The sequence below is a fragment of the Notechis scutatus genome, chromosome Z (assembly GCF_049901735.1).
Source record: "Notechis scutatus isolate UNSWTSFEM ecotype Mainland chromosome Z, rNotScu1.2, whole genome shotgun sequence".
Classification (NCBI taxonomy): Eukaryota; Metazoa; Chordata; class Lepidosauria; order Squamata; family Elapidae; genus Notechis; species Notechis scutatus.
This window is the reverse complement of record NC_142025.1, coordinates 136,805,929-136,812,743: the sequence shown is the minus strand read 5'-3', so window position 1 is coordinate 136,812,743 and position 6,815 is coordinate 136,805,929.

The window sequence follows — 6,815 nt, the reverse complement described above, 5'->3', positions numbered from 1 at the left end:
AGAATGGCCTGTGGATTGAAGATGATGGGCATAGTATTTAGTCAAAGGGTGCAAGAATGCACCTAAATGGAGAAGGCTGCTTTTAGTCCAACCCCTGCCTTCTGACTAGTACCCAAAGAGACCCTTGACTTAGCCACACTCCCTTTCCTTAGTAGTAAAATTGTGTTCTGAGGGGCTGACAGATTTTGCTCAAGGAATGTCACTCACTGCCCTTCATGCAATATGATGTTACAATTCCTTGGTGCTGGCACAGATGTAACCTGCAGCTTACATGAAGCCAGTGTAATTTTTCTTGAAGGAATGTAGGAATCTTGAATTTAAGAAACTGGATTTGCAGCAACACATGGAAGGCTGATCCAGGTAAAAAGATGGTGGGGAACATTTTGTCACCTACGAATCAAAAGACAGTGATTTTAGGACCCGAAAAGTGAATCTGCGTAACCTAAGAGTAGCCAACTAATCTGATTTTTAAGACGCGTCACTGCAGCTAAGTTCATGAAATGCATTTTTCTAGGGGGGGAAATGGCTGAATTTGTACAGTCTGCTAAACTGAAACCAAGTGTTAATACTACAGACAGAGCTGCATTTTTTTTTTTTTTTTTTTTTTGCTAAGGGCAAACAAGCAAGCCATATTATGGCTTTGTTGCATGAACTAGGCCAGTTGTGGTTTATTCTATAAATCTGGCCATAAAGATGAAAAGCCATGGCTAGTACCAACTGAATACCACCAGAACTAATCATACAGATCTTTATTAATTACATTTTTGTACTTTCCAATCTACCCAAAAGCAATATTGAGAGGTGTACAAATCTGCTATACTTTTCAATAAAGAAGGAATGGAGGGATGGATGTTATTATACTGTAATGTGATTAGTATGTGACAAACCTAATCACTCCAAATTACAAACCATTATTCTGTGGCTTACTATTGTTTAGATTAGGTTAATTATATCACTAATGTGTTATTTTATATTGTAACACTGATAATGAAGGGATGGTGTATCTTATATCTTGAAGAAGTGAAAGGTGAAATGCATTCAAATAAACAGGAAGGGAAGGATTGGTCTCCACCTCTAGCTTCCCTAACCTACAATGTTTACTGATGAGTCTCAAGTGTTCACATACTTCTCTTCCCTATTATTTGAGAAGCAAGGAAGGTAAATGTGTGTTTTGGGGAGTTTGGCTAAACCAAATTTCCTTCAATGTGGGAAATTAGGGCTTATTCTAGTTAGCCAACAAAGGAGGACTTGAATCGTCATTTGATTTTGGTTCTTAGACTACTGTTACCAAAATAAGGAAATTGCATAGACAGAGAAGTTAATAAAGGGAGGATATTCAAAACAATTTGCATATCTGAATAAAACAAAGAAGACTTTAAGAAGAGACTTACCACCAACTTAACAAACTGTTTTGCAGTATGTTAATTATTCTGCTGGGCAATGTCTAGACTCCCTATCTTGCATATTGTAAGACTGTCCCTAAATGGCAGAGTTCTGGAGAAGCAAGAATCTTGTACAATATTTTTGCAACTGGGTTAAGGAGATTTTTTTTCCCACTACTGGACAACAATAGAGAGAAAACTCACTTAACTGTCTCACTTAGCAACAGAAATTTTGGGCTCAATTGTGGTTGTAAGTTGAGGATGTATATATTTCTTCTCCCATGAGGATCACGTAAGCCATCCAGAGTCACCGAAAGTGAGTGGGACGACCATATATGTAAATTCTCTAAATAAATAAATAATTCTGTCGTCTGCCAAAGCCAAGAGAACATCTAGGGGAAGATACTATATTGTAGGAGGCAAAATAAACTAAAATTCATACACAGAAATATAACCAGGTCAGTGTTCTCAGATGTATTTTGTACAAATATAAAGGGATAATTTGGAAACATAAGAGAAAAGCCCAGCTTTCATATGGTTTATAAACAACTATGCTTGCAAAAGTAAAACTGGAGATTTAAAAAGAGCAGGCATTTTTAAATTATCCAGTATTTTTTGTTTCTTTTCTTCCAGTGCAACAATTAGAAAAGGGAGAAGACTGGAAAAATGCTAATAACAACAAAGTTATGTCCTCTTTAGTTATGTGTTGAGCTGAATGTCTCTGGGATAGTAGCACCCCTTAATTGTGATTTAGAGCTTCAAACTCACTGGAGAATTCTGGGAGTTGAAGTCCACTCATCTTAAAATCCATGAGATAAGAGAAACACTGTTAAAAATCACACAACTAATCACTGCTACAAATATCAGAAATAGGGGTAGGATTTTATAGTGCCCAAAGGACATATAGGCTTTTCTCCTTTTGGTCCTAATTATGGACCACACATGCCCTGGCAACTTTTTTTTTATCCAAGGCCTGTGAGTGAAAGAAGCTCCTACTTTTAGTTCTGTTGCTGTTAAAGCACTATTTTTCCCTCGTGGTTGACATTGTCCAAGGGCAGCCTCAAAGTATGCAAAATTCATCAAGCTTTGCTACCCATTATCTTGGGAGGGAAGTGGTGGTATCTGAGAACAGGTGCAGGGGAGTGTCAACAATTGGGATAGCAAAGTTGATGACAGTCCAGCTTCTGCCAACTCTAGGATGGTTGGACAGCACTTTGATTCATTAATGGAGAAAGGCCATAAATATGACTATTAAAGAAATGTCCTATGTTAGTTAGTGATGCCAACAGGGATGATAGGGAGTGGCTAAGAAACTGAGGTAATATAAAGTTTGGTCTAGTGAAGGGCTGTTAAACTCCTGGCCTGCAGGCTGGATGTGTCACATGCTGGCCACATCCATGCCCGGTTTAGCGTAGGGGAAAAAAAGTCCCGATATGTCATGTGATGCTGCCATGACGACATGAGTTTAACATCCCTAGTTAGTGGTTTAGGTTGCTGGCCTAGAAATCAGGGAGATGGTGAATTCTAGTCCTGCCTTAGACATGAAAGCTGGCTGGGTGACTTTGGGCCAATCACCAGAAGACTATGAGTTCTAGTCCCGCCTTAAGTCTGAAAGCTTAGGTAACTTTGGGCCAGCCATTCTCTCTCAGACAAACCCACCTCACAGGGTTGTTGTTGTTGTGTGGGAAATAGGAGGAAGGAGTATTATATATTTTCTCTGCCTTGAGTTATTTATAAAAATAATAAAGGGGAAATAAAAAAATGACGGTGATTTAATTCTACTGAGAACTAGTCAAATTACATTAACAAGCCTCTCCCCAGTTCTCCCTCTGGGATAGTAAATGTGACTTTTTATCATTAAAAGTCATTATTGGAGTGGAGGAACATCTGGTTTGTAGGCTGGATCTGCCCTACCAAACTTCCCCATCTAACCTGTGCGTTTTTAGGAAGCAGAAATTTAAAAAATGAATGGGGGAAGTGGGCTTAATGGAGAATGCCTTGAGTGCTCTCGTCATTGTCCACAGTGGTGATGGGGGAGGAGGCTGAAGCAAGGTTCCTGGGGATTCCTCTGCCCCCTTATACATTTCTGTTGGAAAAGTCCGGACCCAGAAAGCTGCCTCTTTGAACAATATGAACGCATTCGCAGTAAGTTCTCTGGCATTTTCTACAGCCCCATGTACGCTTTCAAAATGATTCAAATGTGCTTTGGATTCTGCATGAGCAAACAGTGCCTCTTTGCTTTTCATTCAAGCAGCTGTGTTTTTTTCAGGATTTTATGGAAGCCCGAAAGAAGTTGCTGCGGCTTTAAGAGCCGTGTTTACTTTAATGACTCCTTCAGGGAGCTAAATGGTCATCCTGTCATCCTGGGAAAGGATAGGTGTAGTGTGGCAGAGCAGGTGTTAACATACCTGAGGATCTTTTGCAAAAACTGCAGAAATAAAATTAAAAATTGTGATTGCACCTATTATCACCAGATTTGGCAACACCAAATGCTTCAATTAACTTCTCAATTTTCAGTCATCACTTAATGAAAAAAAAAACAACTTCCCCCACTAAAAGCCTGCTCTATGATCCTAATTAGATGGATACTTGAAATAAAAAAAAAAGAAAATTAACTAGTCTAGTAATATTTTTTTTTTCATTTTTAACTCAAATCTTGCTTCAAAATTTACAATTGTATGTTTTAATACATGAACTGAATTTTGATTTGTAACCAGTGGCTTACAGCTGATGCTTACATGTTGCAAAATATGGGACATTGAAGATATTTTGATACAAGCAACCTTCTTCTCAAATGTCCCTGCGCTTTAGATGTATTACAATAGCTACATTCAGAATTCCCATCCATGTTTTATATTTTTTTAGTTATTTAGTTACTTGTATTCCACCTTTGTTATTTTTACAAATAACTCAAAGTGGCAAACACATCCAACACACCTTTCTCCTCCTATTTTCTCCACAACTCTATATAAAAAGCTAAGGAGGAAGGTTGCTTAATCTGCAAACTTACACTGTTGGGGCGGAGCCAGGGGGAGGAGTCAAGCAGGGACTTAGTCTGTAATCTCTATGTGGGCACAAGAGAGCAAAGTCTCCCCACAATTTCATTGAACCTTATCTAGTTTGGCCCAGGTGCTAACTGCCAGTTTGAGAAAATTCCTGTTATAAAATAGATAATTCAACTCTTTGGGTGTAGATCTGATTGTTTGTGTACATCTGATTGATTGTGCCTGACAAACAAGAAATCCACTTTCCATAGCATTCTGTCTCTGTAGGACAGGATTTGAGATTTGAGTTTCTGTTTCTATGGTGCCCCCAAGTTTCTTTTTTGCAGGACTTGGAGATTCTCTAGTAATAATCTGAATTTAGTGCCTGCCTTTATGTTAAGTGTGCCTCTTGGCTATAAAAATGATCTTCCTGTGGCTTAGAGCATACAAGAAAATTGGGTAATTCTCCTTGGTGACCACCCCTTGATATTGTAGGTTGGTCTTCCTGTGTAGAGAGCAGAGGTGCTATTCAGCAGGTTCTGACCAGTTCTGAAGAACCGATCGCAGAAATTTTGGGTAGTTCAGAGAACTAGCAAATACCACCTCTGACTGATTTTACAGTATCTTTCTCCTGCCATGCCCACCAAGCCACACTCACAGAACTGGTAGTAAATTTTTTTGAATCCCACCACTGGTAGAGAGCAATTGGAGGAGAAATGCTACCCACTCTAAATGGTTGTTTTCTAAGCCAAATGGCATCATCACACCAGGAACCTAGATTTACCCATCATTAAAACAGATACTTGCCCTTTTATTGTGGTGGGCTGATCACCCCTTCCTCCTGCTCTGAGATAATTAGCTGTTTGATAGGCGTTGGACACTGTCTTTATTAAGACCAAATGGGTCTATGTGCTTGACTGAGTTACACTCTTCATTTTATGACCTACCGGCAGGACCTTTGGAAGAACCCAGGGTTGAAGCTTCCTTCGAGGATGCTCACTGGGTTACCTTCTTCATTTCATGCCCTCTTCATTTCATGCCCTACGGGCAGAGCTTTTGGGAGACCCAAGGCTGAAGCTTCTTTTGAGGATAACCACAGGGTTGTGCTCTCCATTTTATGACCTGCAGGCAGGACCCAGAGCTGGAGCTTTCTTTGAGGCTGTCCGCCCATCTTTTCTCAGAAATGTTGTTTTGGTCAACACCTACCTCCATGAGGGAAATCCTGAGCTTTTTTCTCATCTCCCACAGAAGAGACCTGACTGGGGATTAAAAGACAAGAGGCACATTTTTATGGCCCAATAAACAAATAAGACTTGCAACCTGATAATTTAAATTGGTGAACTTCTACAGGTTGCATGTACTCAAGCTTCAACCTGGAAGATACTCTGAAGATAGCCAGCTTAATTTTTAAGTATGACTATCTGTTTTTGCTTTGAGCATGTTTTGCTTAGCTAGCCAGAACTACTTGTACTAAGAGGGAGATAAGGGCCAATTTAGGAAATAATTGGCAAAAGTGGTTTGCTTTTTTTAAAAGAGAGACAAAGCAACTGAAAGAGAGGCGGGGCACTTTAACCTTGCTCAAATTGCTGAAGGGCATATTAAGGTGACCCTGACAAAGCAGGACTGTCAAAACCTGCAAACAGGATATGGATTGTCCTTAGAGCAACTGAATGTAAAGTATAAAAATAAAGGCAAACTATCCCCCTGGGCTTTTGAACTGCCTTTCTATTTCTTAACCTTCTTCCATTCCTTATATTTCAATCTTTTTTGTGAAGATTGTAAACAAGCCTAAACAGCCTACTGATTTATTTATATCCCACCTTTGTTAGTTTTTTTGTCCATAACTCAATGTGGTGAATATAACTCTCATATAACCTTTTTCTCCTGTTTTGAACACACACACACACAAAACCCCTGTGAGATGGGTTCAACTGAGAGAGGGAGAGACCCAAAGTCACCTAGTTGGCTTTCATGACTAAGGTAGGACTAGAATTCAACATTGCCTGGTGCCTAAACCACTTGTCAAAACTGGTTTCTTTATTCTTTATAATCAGAGGTGGTATTCAGCAGGTTCTGACCAGTTCTGGAGAACCGGTAGCGGAAATTTTGAGTAGTTCGGAGAACTGAAAAATGCTACCTCTGACTGGAGATTTTACAGTATCCTTCCCTTGCCATGCCCACCGAGCCATGCCCACAGAACCGGTAGTAAAGTTTTTTGAATCCCACCACTGTTTATAATACTATACTTCAAAGTACTGGAAAGAAAACTGGATCTGTCCTGTTATTGGGACTTTGCACATTACACTGTTTTGGGTTTTGCTTGAAAATGACTGAAAATGTAACCATGGAATTGTTGTAAAAACACCTTAACCTTCTTCCAATCTGGTGAACTCAAGATTTTACAATGCCCCTCATCCAAAGCCAGCAAAGGCTAAAGATGAACTTTGTA